Source organism: Ambystoma mexicanum, chromosome 7p (assembly GCF_040938575.1).
Source record: "Ambystoma mexicanum isolate Mex_15411 chromosome 7p, UKY_AmexF1_1, whole genome shotgun sequence".
Taxonomy (NCBI): Eukaryota; Metazoa; Chordata; class Amphibia; order Caudata; family Ambystomatidae; genus Ambystoma; species Ambystoma mexicanum.
Genome location: NC_090939.1, coordinates 97,421,938 through 97,438,049, shown reverse-complemented (window position 1 = coordinate 97,438,049; position 16,112 = coordinate 97,421,938). Strand labels below are relative to the sequence as shown.

Genomic DNA, 16,112 nt, shown 5'->3' with positions numbered 1-16,112 from the left:
TTGGCTGTAGAGGAGAGGTGTTGACAGGATGCGGTGGTTAACGAGCTTGAAGGCTGCGGATAGGTCTAATAGTAGCAGCAGTGCGAGTTTCCCTTTGTCTTTGAGGTCTTCAATTTGTGTTTTCAGATCAACAAAGGCCGTTTCTGTTCCGTGCTTGGGTCGGAAGCCTGATTGCCTGAGGCCGAGGAGTTTATTGGATTAGAGGTATTCTTGGATCTGGAGGTAGGCGGCCCGATCAAGGTTTTTAAGCAAGAAAGGGACTGTGGTAATGGGCCTGTAATTGGTGAGTGTGCTTGGGTCGAGAGTGGGTTTTTAAGTAGTGGTATGACCATGCATCTTTTAGATTGTTGGGGACAATGCCTGTTTTAAAGGATGTGTTGATGAGGGTGGTGATGAAGGGGGCTAGTTCGTTTCCCGCATACTTGATGGTTGAGGCAGGACATAAGTCGCCTTGGCAGTTGGTTGGCTTGAGCTTGTTGATGTTTTTAACTTCAGATGTACTGAGAGCTGTGAAGCTGAAAGGGTTGTGCGTAGAGCCGGAGGGAGTGGGGGGGGTAATGCGAGTGGGGTTGGGTGTCAATTTGGAGGCACGATTGTTTGGCGTTCATTTTGGTTTGGAGCGTGGTCATTTTACCCAATAGGGCTGTTTGTACACCACAAGTTATGTTTGATATATGTATCTGGGGGGGTTGCGGGAGATTCAAGTTCCTTGAGGATCTTGAAGAGCTCTTTAGTGTTGGATTTGGCTTCCATGATGCGCCCATTGTATGTGTCTTTCTTTGCCTGGAAATTGGCCTCTTTGCAGTTGAGGGAGGCAATGGTTAGGTGGTCTTTGTTACAGTAATCCAAAGAGCCAGAAATGAGAGAAGACACAACCATAGAATGAAGGGAGTCCTGGAGAAAAGGAAGAACTTTACGAAGAACACAGAGTTTGACATTGATAGCCTGGCAAACTGCACTCGCCTGGGGAAGAAGTGAGAGGGTGGAGGATTGTTTAACTGTCAGATTTTTCACAACACTGGAGGGAGTTTGTGAAGGACCCGGTTCAGGAGGCCAAAAAGCATCAGACCAGAGGGAGGCATCTGGCCGGGGACCGACCATTAGCACCTCAGTCTTCTTGTCCCCATTGAGACAGAGCCAGTTGCAGACCATCCAGGAGTGGATTGCGGACTGGCAGCGGGAAGCCGTGTCAGCTACGGCAAGATCCAGCAGCATCAGGATCTGGGTATCATCCGCGCAAGAATAACAGCAGAAGCAAAAGGCCAGAATGAGCAGAATAAGTTGGCGGATATAGACATTAAAGAGAAGAGAATAAGAGAGTGCCAAGCCTTGAGGGACTCCGCAAAGAAGAGGAAGCGCAGAAGAGCTGAAAGGGGACAAACAGACTGAGCGATCTGTAAGAAAAGAAACAAACCACTGCAGAACAGAATCGGAGATGCCTAATCGAGAAAGCCTCTGAACAAGGATGGCGTGGTCAATGGTGTTGAACCCCGCTGAGATGTCCAGAAGGAGGAGGCCAGCCCCCAACTACCCCTCTCACCCCCGGTCAGCATTCTCATTGAGATCGTCCACCACAGTCACTAGAACAGATTCAGTACCCTGGCCCGACCGGAAGCCAGATTGAAAGGGGTCAAGGGCACCTGAATTTTCCAAAAAGGAGGAGAGCAGGGGCATAATAAGAGATTCAAGCAGTTTGATAGGATAGGATAGGGGAATCACCAGTGCATGTTTGAGAGAGGTAGGAACAACACCGGAAGATAAAGAGAGATAAACCGAGGAGGATCCAAGGAGAGGCAGATGCTGGAGAGGCAGATTTAAGTCCTATTCTGGCTGCAGTAACGTCTGCCTCAGAGAACACGGGGAACTGCGACCAGAGAGTGGGGGCGGGGAGTAACCTGGGCAGTGCATTGGGGCAAAGGAGCAGAGCACTGAGAAGCATGGATATTCTGACGGATAAGCGATTTTATCCTGAAAGAAAGGAGAGCAGCACAGAGCCAATGATGGCCGGATGGAATTATCTGAAGAAAGAGTGGACAAGGCCTGCACTGTTTTAAACAGAGTTTTCGGGGCATTGGCAGCTGCCTCGATGGCAGAGGTGTAAGGTAAGCACGCTTGGTCCTAAAGATGGGCAGGTGATAGCTGGCCGTAGCATCACAGATATCGGACAAGGCAGAGAAAGAGTAGTCGGTTCTCCATCTGCATTCAGCCTTGCGTTTAAGAGAACGCAAATCAGCAAGGGAGGCCGAGAACCAAGGTTGGGAAGGGCGACCAAGAGACTTGTACGGGCGCAGGGGTGCAAGAAGGTCAGCAGCAAGAGTAAATGCAGAGGCAAACGAGGAGAAATCCAAGGGAGCGGGCGAGGGCATAAGATCATTAATATTACAAATGATGGAAGGCCTGGAGACAGTGTTCCAGCGAAGGGCAGGAGGGTGAGGCAAAGGAGAAACGGGAGGTGCTGGGAGAGCTTTAATAGAGAAGGGAATGACTAGATGATTAGACCAGGCTACAGGGAGGCCTGTATGCACAGTTGTCAGGTCTAAAGGAGAAAAGATCAAATCAAGGGTATTCCCCAGAGCAGTGAGTGGAGCGCACAACGTGCTGACCTAGATAAAGTCAGCAAGTGCGGACACAAAGCTCAAGCTAAAAACATCAGAGGGGGCATTAGGGTGAACATTTAAATTACCAAGAATAATAAGAGATTTAAAATGGAGCCTTAAATCCGATACAGTTTTTAGAAAGCCCAGAAATAAAAGCAGCATTGCAAGGGGGAGGACGGTAAACCAACACAAATTTGAGTGCAGGTGCGGGAAATAACCAGGCGGAAGAAACATGCTTCCATACACAGCCTCTGAGAGAATGGTAAAATAGAACACTGAAAGGCAGCGTTAAAAAACATGGAGATCCCACCACTGTGACGGCCGGATGGACAGTCAAATCTAAGAACAGCATAATTGGAGGGTAGTGCCTGACTAATAACTGGGTCAGAGGAATCCTGGAACCAGGTTTCTGTGAAGAAAGCGAAATAAGGCAACGTGTGCTGAAGCAGGTCAAGAAAGTCTGAGGCATGAGCCACAAGGGAGTGCGCATTTAGAAGAAATGCACAAACACCCGACGAAACGGGTACAGATGTAGGCGAAGGGCATGAGTGCCATTTGGCAGGAAGAATGGTATTACTGTACTAATAGCTCAAGATTCATGAGGTTCTGGCCTCTGGTCAGACTCCCCTGCCCCTGAACCTGTTCTGCGTATGGCTCTCGAGATCCAAAAATCTTTGTGTTTGGTGCACTCGCAATTTGTGAAGAAACCCATGAAAAACACCCTTTGCAATCTGAGATAAGTACTGGGACATTTTCCATCTGGGACCTGCACAGTGTCTGTTGTAAAAAATGTTTTTAAAACAATGGACATTGAAGGAAGAACTTGGAAATTAAGACACTTTTTCGAATTGCAAAACACTTAATGCAATTTATTTCATTCAGTGTCCCTGTGGTAAAAGAAGTGGGCCGAACCCAGAGACCTGTATTGTGGATTGTGGCGCACAGATCCTGACTATGTTGCAGGAAATTGGATGCTCAATTTGTCTCGCATTATGTTCAGCATTCCCCTGATGAGTTGTTCTGGACACAGTAGGACCCACTGCGAATCCTGCCAGTAGTTTAAATCATAAAGAGTGATGGTGGATTTATTAATTCTAAACACACGTTGGGGGGGGGGGGATTGGATGAGGAACTTATTTTTGATTAATTCCTATTTTGTAGTGCTGAACCACTAGGAAAGAGAGAACCCATATAGTGCTGTCTGTCCATGGATTCCGTGGTGGGTCTGACTCACGAATAATAATGAGAGCATAAAAACATCTTTGTGGTCACTATCCAAGATGAGTTTACACCCTGATCTGGGACACCTTGTGTGTCGGGTGACGGCGATTTATGAGTTGCAAAATACATTCCACATTGATGGGATCACTAGGATTTCACATGTGAGCCCTATGAATGCAGGTTGTTGCATAAACAGTGGCAGAGACTGTAGGTTGCTATTGTCTCTTTGGAAGGAACAGTGGAGAAGTCCAAAGGGCTATGTGGACCCCACATTATGGGGTCCAATGCATGGGTTTCACTTACGGGTGTCCCTGGGCTATCTAAAACCTTACGGTCTAGTGGTTGAGTTCCGAGATAGTTGACTTCTGCCCTCATGAGGGTACATAACAAGAGCTCTGGCCCGCAAGGCAAAATGCAGACATGATGTCAGAAGCAGAAACCTGTGGAACTATCTACAGGTCAGAGGTGCGTCAGGCAAATGGGCCTGGTGTTACATAACTGTGAGGATGCACTTACATATCTCTTGGTGAATTAACCCCCTGGGATTTAGAGCATCTGGCATATCTTGCATATTTTTCAGTTTGGCTGCCGAAGTGTGGTGCCACTACAGGATGCCAAGGATCTAACATGACAGATTTTGATTGTTGAAATGCTATAAGCGGTAAGATGAGCTGTCTAGCAATAAGCATGTGCTTGTTTTCGGCACAGAGACGGGGGCAAGGCATGTGGTCCACTAATTGCTGTCTGGGTCATTTTGGAGAGACACACGCGTAGTTCCGTTAACTATCTACCATTTTAAAAGTCACTATGTTGGGGGGCGCTGTTGCGCATATTGGAAATGGCCGCCTGATCTAAGAGCTCCCGCTCCACTGAGAAATCCTGAGCTAGTTTATCCATCCAGCGCTGCCTGTTTCGGCTCGGACGGGCTGGCCCGGCCGCCCGTGGGTGACCAGACGAAATCCTGAGGCTCGGGGTCCGGGGTTGCAGAGCCGCAGCGCGGCTGAAAAGGCTGGGCCCAAAAGGGGAGGAGCTTAGTCCCGGCTCTGCCCTGACACTCTTCTGATGACACGGTACGGCTTCTGGGCTGCTGCGGCGTGGACGACTCTCTGGCCCGTACCTGCCCAAGGCCGGACCCGGCCCCGGTGGTGGTTGCCGCAGTTGCTCAGCCCCAGAGAACTCCTTACAAACCCTACAGGGCGGTGCGGGGCGAGGCATCCGGTGCAAATCGCAGTACGCGGCCTGAAGAACTCTGCAGTAGTAATACCCGCACGGACGACCGGTAAGGAGACGAGGCCGGGCGGAGAGGGAGACCCCGCGGGATGCCACATGGTCGGCCGGGGTAGCAGCTAAATCGGACCCGCAATCACCCTTGCTGAGGCTCCAGTGCCCGAGTGGGCTGGAAACCAGACCCCTACTGGAAACTGCAGAATATTTGGGATACAGTATACTGCACCACCTGGAACGCCATTAATCATGGGGGAACCACAGAGGCCGGCAAAGGGCTCCAAGACCCAGGAGAAGCTGAGGAAGGGCCCCATGGACGCCTACACAGGGGGTCAGGCCGCGTCGGCCGACGCCCACGCGGCCGACAACGAGAACCCTGCTGCTGATTCCAGTGAGAATTTGGACAACCTAACAGCTATAGTCCAAAATGGGTTTCGCTCAATAAACACAAAGCTGGATGACAGTCTCTACCATCGGCTCCTTAAAGGCTAGAGTGGAGAAGGAAAGCCTATGCATAATGGAAACTGAAACCCGTATCAGCACAAATGAAGACACTATCTCTCACCACATCCGTGATATCATCCAAATCAAGGAAAGCATGACGAAGCTACAGAGCAAGTGCAAGGACCTAGAATCGCGCTCCAGGCGCAATAACATTCGTGCTGTGGGCGTAGCGGAATCATTTGGAAAGGGCCAAATGGAGACACATCTTGAGACACTGCTTAAAACCCTGTTCGGACCGGAGGCCTTCTCTGAACAATTTCTAGTGGAACGAGCACACCGTACGCTGGCCCCTGCACCTAAACCAGGCGCGCCACCACGCACCATAATTGCTCGGCTCCTCAACTATAGAGACAGAGACACAATCCTACGAAAAGCGAGAGAGGCGGGAACCCTCTACTATGAGGAAAGTTGCATACATTTTTATCCTGATTTCTCCTCTGGAGTTCAAGCGAGCAGAAGGTCCTATGAGCCAGTTAAGAAGCTCCTAAAAGAGCGCCAGATCCCATACGCTTTAATGTTCCCGGCAAAAATGAGGCTTCAACATGTGGGCAGGGCCCATTTCTTCGAGTCCCCAGCGGAGGCCATGCATTATATTGAAACTTCCATACCCCTTCCTCCCAGAGGGGGCATACCAGCACAAAACAGGCCCAGACCCGTGGAATGAGAAACACTTGCGTGTCGACCTTGCTTGGGCCAGGGGCCCATATGAGTAACTGATTAAGGTACACCAGGCACTTTGGTTGGTGGAGCTGTTGGACCTGATCGGCGGCCATGTGAAGCAACATGGCCACCCGTGGAATGTTCCATAAGTTGTATGGGCTACATCGTCAAGTTGGGGTTGATGATACAGGGTGAAGGGAAAGTTACGTTCAGTTGTTGGATGGACTTATCGTGGCATTTTGTTGAGGATTTTGGCTGCCTTCCGGAGCTACCTCTAAAGGGAGGGTGGAAGGGGACGGCCTGTTGGTTGAAAAGTAAAGTTTTGGTCGCGGCTGGGCTGGCATTGACTGTATGGCACGAATACTGTGAACTCGTCAGATTTGAAAATGGCTAATGTTACATCTCGGGTCCCCGGGGGTGGGCTACAGGTTAAGCTGCTGACGTGGAATGTGAGGGGATTGAACAATCCAGTTAAGGTTAGGAAGATATCCAACTACGTCTCCAGGCATAATCCACAAATACTGATGTTGCAGGAGACCCATGCAGTGGGGGCGGGTAATTCTCACATCCTGCCCGGGTGGGGTCCCCTGAGGTACCACACGGACTACTCGACCCAGTCCAGAGGGGTTCTCACCCTTATTCACCCAGGCCTTGGGTTTCGGGTTGGTGGTCACAAGGTCGATCCCCAGGGGAGATTTGTCATGGTCTGGGGGGAGGTGGCTAACCAACAGCTTCTCCTGGTTAATACATACGGCCCCAACATTGATGACCCGGTCTTCTACCTGGATATATATCAGATGGTTATATCACTGGATGTTTCGGGTGTCTTGTGGGGGGGGGGGACTTCAACTTGGCCATTGATCAGGTTCTTGATAGATCCTCTATGGTGATGAGACCCCCAAGCAGGACAGCACTAAATCTTAGACATGTCATTGCACAGCTCTCACTTGTTGATGCGTGGAGAGAGGTTCACCCGGGCAGTAGAAGATGCACGTTTTATTCCTCGGTACATGATTCCGAGTCCAGGATTGATTACTGGTTGGTCTCCATGCCCATGACACCCTCGGTTGAGCGATGTGAAATCCTACCCCGCACCCTCTCGGATCACTCCCCAGTATTGTTGGAACTACTATTCCGGAATGCCCCGAGTCCCTTCAGGAGGTGGAGGATGTCTGCTGGAATGTTATGTGACCCCGGGGTAGTGGAGTTACTCCATGTTGAAATTTCGGAGTTTCTGTCCAATAATATCGGATCGGTCGACAGACTCTCGATAGTGTGGGAATCATTCAAGGTTTGTATGAGGGGTCTGTTGATATCTAGAACTACGGGTATGTTAAAGGCTGTGAGGACCGAACTATCGTCTGTTGAAGGAAAGTTAGATGCACTCGAGAAAACATATTCAAATACGCAAGACAAGAAAGTACTAGCTGATATACACGCACATCTCCAGGAATTTGACAAGCTTGCATTGAGGGAGGTCCGATATGTGGCGGCCCCGATTCGGGCACGCAGGTACGGGGAGGGCAACAAGGCTGGCAGGGCGCTCTCCAACCTAATTAAACACGATAAACAACCCACACAGGTCACAAGCATATGCACGCAACAGGGGAGGGTTCTCCTTGGGGATAAGGACATTAATGGGGAATTTATGGAATTCTATAAGAGGCTATACTCTAACCAAGATAAGAAAACATCTGCAGAAATTAAGACCGATCTTGAAGCCCTCTTCCTCCCTAGGCTCCCTGACGAGGTGCGACTGGCGATGGATCAGCCGATAACGATGCAGGAGATCGGGGAAGCAATCGGGGGTGCCCTGTCAACAGGCAGGGCACCGGGGTCAGACGGGTTGGGCGCTGAATTTTACAAGGAGTTCCGTGAGGAACTTGTGCCGATACTATTACAAGTGTGGGAGGAGGCGCTCGAATCCGGCAGATTGCCCTCAACTATGAGAGAGGCCATAATAGTGGTACCCCACAAGCCCAGGCGACCACCACAGGATGTTTCGTCCTACAGGCCCTTGTCCCTCATCAACACGGACGCTAAAATCTTTGCAAAGGTCCTGGCGAATCGCCTTCTGCCGGCAGTCCCGACCCTAGTCCACCCCGATCAGAATGGGTTTGTCCCTACTCGATCTACAGCCCTAAACCTCAGACGACTCTTTGGGATTATGGCACAGATCGACCCCGCAGGAGCGCAGTGGCCATATCCCTTGACGCTGAAAAAGCGTTTGACTAGGTATAGTGGGTCTATCTCCTTTCGGTGCTTGAGGCGTTTGGAACCTGGAGCCCATGTCCTGACCAATAAAGCCATTTCCGAGTTGTTCCTTCTGGAGAGGGGGACCAGACAGGGGTGCCCTTTTTCGCCCCTACTATTCGCACTGACCATTAAACCTATGGCGGCCGTTAGACACTCAGACAAAGGGATCACTATGAAGGGCTCCACCCAACTAATTTCGCCTTACGCGGATGACACATTGTTATATGTCAGGGAGCCTGAGGTAAATATAGCACCCGTCATGACAGAGAATTTGCAGATTATTCCGGGTGTACTATAAATATGTCGAAATCGGAAATATTCCCTCTAACACCTGCCACCCGATGCCCTACAGACACAGGGGGACTCAAGTGGTCCGCAGACCACATTGTGGATACCTGGGAATACTGGTCTCCAGGGACATGCTCACACTCTACGCAGCCAACCATGAGGGCTCCCTACAGGGATTAGGCTCCAAGCTTCAGATTTGGGGGCGGCTCCCAATTTCCGGCTAAGGAAATTGGGAGCCGCCCCCAAATCTGAAGCTTGGAGCCTAATGCCTGTAGGGAGCCCTCATGGTTGCCATTCTTAAAATGGTGGTCCTCCCTAGACTTTTATACCTATTTGTCAATATTCCTATATGGCCGGGCAGGGCCTTCTTCTCCAAGCTTAGATCCATGGTGGTAACATTTCTCTGGAACGTAAGACTGCTAGGATTAGCTGGGAGAAAATGACAATGCCCTATTCCTCTGGAGGGATTTCGAGCTTTATTATTACGTCTCCCAAGCCCAATTTGCAAAATATTGGTATAATGACGAGAACAATACACCCCATGCATGGATAGAGGAACACACCACACATCCCACGAATATAAAATCAGTTATTTTCGATCCAAAGTATAAAGACACATGTGCATACAATCCGGTTAGCTGTACAGTCAGGGCATGGATGGCTATATTCAAGAGGCTGGGATTGGAGGTCCCCTACAATCCAGAGGTACCGCTTTGGGACTTCCCGGGTATACCCCCCACGCATGATGCTAACATACAGGAGTCCTGGAACCCTAACGGTGAAATGAAGCTGGGTGACATGTTTGTTAATGGTGTTTTTGTGGACCGGGGTCTCTTGCTGAGGGCACTGGGGGGTGGTCCCCTGAAAACGTTGCAATATTACTGTATGAGGTCTGCATTCCAGAAGAGGTGGCCTCTCTTCCTGGATGAACCCCCACCCCATCCATGTGTGCAGTTAGTAACATCTAAAAATGGCCTGGGGATTTCTAGGTTATACACAGCTGTTCAAGCTCATACCCCCACATTAAATCAGATAAAGGAGCAGTGGGAAGCGGATTTACAGGGGACCATTGAAGAAAAGAAATGGGCCAGCTATTGTGTGTTATCCAAGAAGGTTTCGCTTAATGCTGGTCTAAGGGTGATTCAATTTAAAATCCTGAACAGGCTGCATTATACACCGGCCAAAATCGCAAGGTTTGCACTGGATGCCTCCGACGCCTGTCCTAAATGTAATGCTCCCCAGGCTGGATCCTTTCACATGTACTGGGACTGCCCGGCACTGAGGGGATTCTGGAGGCCGGTGGCTGAGCTGCTGGAAGAAATCACTGAGGTGCCCCCCGATTTGACTCCTCAGATACTTGTTTGGGGACATTGGCAAGCAATCAGAGAAAATTAGAAGATTATTTAACATTTCGTGCGCTATTGCCAAAAAATGTATTTTACAGAAATGGAAAAGTTCTCTCCCGCCCACCCTGAACCAATTTGTACAAGAACTGACACATGTCAACGAGTCAGAGGAACAGTTTGTTTTAACCCGACCCTCGGTATGCAGACCCAAGGACATTTGGGGCCCGTTCAGATCCTATCTATGTAATATGATTACTGATGCTGACTTGTCTTCATAATATTGTTATGTGAAATATAACGGATACTTTACTCCTGATGTAACAGTTGAACAGATCTGCTGTGGTGTGACAGCCTATACGTGACCACTAATAAAGAGTTTTAAAAAAAAAGTCACTATGTTTTATGGACTAATGCATGTGTGTGTACAGGAGATAGCAATACTCCGACTAAGAGGAGTATACAGTTAGGTGGTGATGGTTTGGTCACATGTGGTCCGGCTAGCATTTCTTATTAATCTTACCCTTGGGTTTGTAAGGAAGGCATGGTATCCACAGAAAGACGGACCCAAGTGACCACAGTTCAAGAGTGTTTATTGAACTTTCACACAGGTGAGATAAACGCCTATCTAAACCTAAATCTACAGATGGGAGCAAGCTACGACCATTAAATAATAATGCAGTCCTAGTGGAGTCTTGTCAAATTAAAAGGGCCTATAAAAAAAGATTGCCAAACCTTTCTACAAATGTACAAAGAATGTGGGGGATGTTCATGAAAAAGAAAGTGTTCATAAAATGATAAGTCAGGATGTTCGGGTCGTTGGCCTCCCTTTCCCACTTTTTCAGCATGATGCAAGGCAGTTGATTTGAGCAAAGCACACACTTTGGCTTCTGGAGGGTAAAGTTCCATTTACACGGTTCAAGACCTTCTGGGTTCAAGTCTCTTTGCTTCTCTCAAGTCTCTTGACTCAGAGGGCCCGTTACACAAAACAACACAAAAACTTTATTTTCCTCCTCTTAGTATTCAATTCTGGGTGTTCATCCTGGATCTCCCTCAGCCAGGCTCAGATCCCCTTTATACAATGAAAGTTCAACGTTGGATGCCCCTCTTCCAGCCTCAGATCCCTTTCCAAGCATGCCATTGAGTGGTTTTGATCATTTTTGTTGGATCGTCGCCAACAGCTGAGGTTAGGTGAATTCCTCTCAGACTTGATTGTGTTGAATCACTCTCACCCCTATTGTTTAATGTATATATGTGCTCTCTTGACCTTGAAACGCCATGGCATGAGTTTCCATACCTACACTGACGACACTCAGATCTTCATCAGGTTTGTTGACCTTGATGAAGCATTTGATATGTTACGGCAGTGTTTGGATGAGATTGACCATTGGATATCCAGCAATTAAATGCAGGTAAAACTGAACTGATTCTAATTGGTCCAAAACGTCTTCTCAGTGCAGCAAAGAAACTACCCATTCCAACTCTTTTGGGCACAAGTTTAAGGTTTGTTTCTAAAGTCAAGAATCTAGGCTGTGTATGGCAGGACAACCTCACCAGCAACTGCCAGGTTGGTGCTAAGGTCCAGGCAGTACACCATATTTTGAGACTTTAGGCAGGTACTCCCCTATATCCCTGAGGAGGTCCATGCCTCAGCGGTGGGTGCTTTGACGAGTGCCCATCTGGACTGCTGCAATAGTCAGTTGATGGCCATCCCGCCCAAGCAAATTCAGAGACTGCAGAGGACTCAAAATGCAGCTGATTTTTAAGCTAGACAAAACCACTCGTGTCCCCCTCTAGCCGTGCCTTGCACTGGCTGGCGGTGGAGGATTGCATTCAATTTAAGGTGGCCTGTCTTGTTTTTAAATGGGCTTGCTCCAGCCTATTTGTGCGAATTACTTCACCTCTATCAGCCCGCAAGAGATTTGCAATCCCGGGACTGTAATCGTCTGTCAATTCCTCATTCAGTGCATACAACAATAGGTGACGAAAGTTTTGCTGTGTTAGGACCAAAGTTGTGGAACTCGCTTCCAATTGAGATGAGGTCTACAAAGTCATTGGGCCTCATTACGAGTCTGGCGGTAACCGTGTTGGAAAAACCAGCAGGTAGCCGCCGGACCCGTAAACAGTTACTGCCTCCGGACCTCCCGGAAACACCAGGGTATTACAACCCTGGGTGCCGGTAATTCCGGAGGCAGTAACTGTGTTGTTCCCCATTCCCATAAAGTCGCATAGGATTCTATGGAAATGGGAACCATGGTAACGCCGGACCACTCTTGTGTATGGTATCTTTTGCTCGCTTCCCAAAGTACAATTGCAGAGTTCAAATTATCTCTGTCACTCTTTGCACACGCCTTTCACACTGTTCTCTTTGTACAATGTTGCCACTTGCAACCTTGGTTCAAAACACAAGCTAGATTGGTATCAGTCTCTCCGACTCACCGGCTGTATTGTCTTCTCTGACACTGCTTTGTTGTAGGAGCCAAGGACAGTACCACAGCGGCAATCACTCTTCCCTGCCTGGGTTATCGACGCAGGAGAACCCTGGGTACCTCCGACACAATTTGCAGATTTGATCAGCCTTAGTTTCTGGTCTTTGGTTTCTTTCCGAGGCTCATGAAAGTAACTGTCTTTAGAGGTCACAGTATTTCCATCCTTGTGGCTCTCTCTGGTCTCACCGTCTTTCCCCTTGTACTAAACTGCCATCTTGGAACTGCGGTTTCCTCGTCGTGTTTGCCTCGCACAGTATGTGCTTTCGTGCTCCGCCTGTTATCTGTGTGGGGAAGCGTGATGGAAGTCAGGTGTGTAATAATCCGTAATTGCCTGAACCTGCCTGTCTATGGTGTTGGGACATGTCAGGTCTACATGCCTGGTGTTAGTCCCTTTTGCTCACGGTGAACTGTCTGTGAGAAAGAGTATGTGTCAAAAAAGGGGCGGGGGGGTTGAATTCCAAGGTATCCTACCTGGTTGGATGGGAAAAAAGGTGTTATTGGGAAGGTTATACCGCGTTTCACCCTCTGGTGTTCCACTTCCACTACCCAAGGGCCCCTCATCCAGGTGATCCTGCCCCACTGGTGCACCCCCAGAAACTGGATCCAAAAGCGATGGCCGAGTCCTGCCCACCTGGATGACGGATCCCTGGGGACTAGCCACTAAGACATCTTCAGGTTTCTCGCAGCTTTCAGAACAACGGTAGCAGAGTCTTTTTGAAGGACCAAGCATTATATCTGGTGGTTATGAGCATGTTGACGGGGCCCGACGGCCTCTCAGTTTGGAGTTGTTCCTGATGGGGTTAGTGGAACAGACAATTTTTTGGCAGAGTTAGCAAATTGTTCTATTGAATAAAATGGGAACTGGAGCTACATCCAGTACAAAACCTACTAACATAGACTAACAAGCAGGTAACAGACCCTACACTTCAGATGGTAAGCTTAGTAGACTGGCCCCTGGGGTCACAGTATGGTAATCTCCACGCCCCTCCCCCCCCCAACGTGCATGGAAATCATTAGAGAAGCAAGAAAACCCACAACCAGACATTGCTACTTTAATGAGTGGTAGAAATGTATGTTCTGGTGCAAGCAAAACAAAACTAACCCCATAAAGGTACTTTCTCATGTACTTGCTGGATCCGGGGCCTGGTATACATATAACTCACTGACGGTGCATTTGGCGGCAGCTTTAGTAGCATAGACCACATCACAATAAAAACAGTCATGGTGGAGATTACCGGTAGTTAATTCCTTTTATGGAAGGCGCTGAACACATTATCCCACCAGCGACACACATCCCTCTGGTATGGGATTTAATCATAGTACTCACCCGGCTCATGGGACAACCCTTTGAACCCATACACAAAAAGCCTCTCTTAAAGTCTTCACATACAAAATGGCTTTCCCCATTGCTATAAGATCTATTCAAAGGATAAGTGGGCTACAAGCACTGTTGGTCTCTGGACAGCTGGTTGCCATATATAAAAACGCGGTTGTTCTGAGAACACATCCTAGATACTCCCCAAAATTCCACATAAACCAGTCAATCGAATTGACAGCTTTCTTCCAAAACCGACAGAGTAGAGGAGAAAGATCTCTTCATACCCTAGATGTGCAAAGAATAGTAATGTACTATCTTGACAAAACAAAGGGCATACGGAAAACACAATTATTCTTAGTGTTCATCGCAATAGGAAGAGAAGGACAGGCCGTCATCAAGGCAACTATTGCCAGGTGGATTGTTAGATGCATACAGATGTGCTACTCTATAGCTAACAAAACACTGCTTTCCAAGCAAAGGGTGCACTCCACAAGAGGTACATGAGCAACCCTTTCTTTCCTAGCAAATGTATCAATGGAAGCCAATTATAAAGCGGCAACTTGGAGCTCAATACACACATTCACAAATCATTACTGTGTGCATACACAATAAAAACCAGATCTAAAAGTGGGGCAGGCAATATTAAGGCATGTATATAATAACAGTCCTTCAGCTCTGCCGCCTCCTTCAATACATGCTGCTTGCTAATCTATGCAAAGCATGTGAATCGAAGTAGTTTCACAAGTTCCAGAAGACAAATATTGCTTACCAGTAATCATCTTTCTGAAGCTTGTATCTGCTTAGAATCACATGCACCTGCCCATCCTCCCCACACGGGAGCAGAAGGGTGCATTCCCACATGAAAAAGGAGACATCTCTTTTCAAATTCAAAAGTATGTAATATTCATCACCAACCAGTAAATTCAGGTGTATGCAATGCATGTGATTCTAAGCAGATACAGGCTTCAGAAAGATTATTACTGGTCAGTAATATTTGTCTTACACCTTCTTGGAATGAAGGACATTCCTTCACGCAATGGGCTTCTAGTTTTGATGCAGAAAAGAATTTGTTGGATTTGGCACCAGAAGGCAGAAGTCTGTGGCAGGCAATTCGAAGGAAGGGCTGCATCAGCAATGCCACGTATGGATATGACAATGTTCCAAGTACATGGCTTTGCTATGAATTAAAAAGCCACTAAGGACGCTTGCATTGTTATTTTTCTTCACAGAAAGGTCATTGCTTTCAGAGATTCCTCATCAGGACAGTTGATCTAGGGCTAAAGTTTGTGACCCTGCATATATAATTTGTGAAACTTAAAGCAGGACAGAGTTGTCCTATATAGTAAAAATGGTAGCGTTTTTGCTATGCATGTAAATCAGTGGCTTTTGATTAGCTTTTTCCTACGTGTTTATTTGTGGTGCTTGAGTGCCAGTACATTCTCTTAGAGATTTTAAAGTACTGTGAAACATTTAAGAGACTGATAAGAATCTGGAGGGGGCAAGGTGTGGCAAGAAGGTATTACAGTAGCAGAGGAGGATGTGGCTGGGGCGGTCCCAGAAGAGGGAGACAAGGTAGAGTTTCAAATTACAGGTAGATGAGGTGAGAAGGATCGGGGGAAATTCATTCTGGGATAACGATGGCTAAACTGGAAAGTGTAGAGGGAGGAAAGTGTCGTCTTTAGGGCTAGCTGCCTATACACACACACAACTTGAATTCTCTATAGGTACAGCTCTCACACTCCGCTATTGCGAGTAGAGGATAGGATTTGAAGAAAGATTTCTCACAACAAGAGGAATGCAATGGCAACATTAAGTTTGAAACCAATGTAAATAATCAGGGGGAGTGGGGGCTGTTTGAGAGTACTGACACAGTTCTGACTGTCTTACAGAGCCACTGGAAGCAGGTGACTGTTCCAAATAGTGTTGCAGACAGTCCATACATACCTTCTCCCTCTTCTGTAGCTGGAGAGTTAGGGGGATTTGGTGGGCGGGGAAGTGCTTCATAGAGCAGGAGTGATTCTACAGATAAGTTTTTTTCCTCCTTTCCATGAAAGCACAGCAATATCTGAGTTCAAGTGAGACGCTTCCTTGGGGGTTTCAAAGCAAGGTACTGGTACTCGCCATGTCGGGGATTGCCGATCTAAGCTTCCAGAGCAAAGGGACTGACCATTTACTGTTCAAGTCGCTTCTCCTTTGAAGCCTTGTGGTTATG

The 16,112-nt window shown here is 48.0% G+C and overlaps 1 protein-coding gene across 7 annotated transcripts in view; it reads left to right on the top strand.

The window, feature by feature from the left end:
* The window catches only part of SPICE1 (spindle and centriole associated protein 1), a 1,365,450-nt gene that overhangs the window by 1,288,454 nt on the left and 60,884 nt on the right, over positions 1-16,112 (top strand). The window lies entirely within an intron of this gene.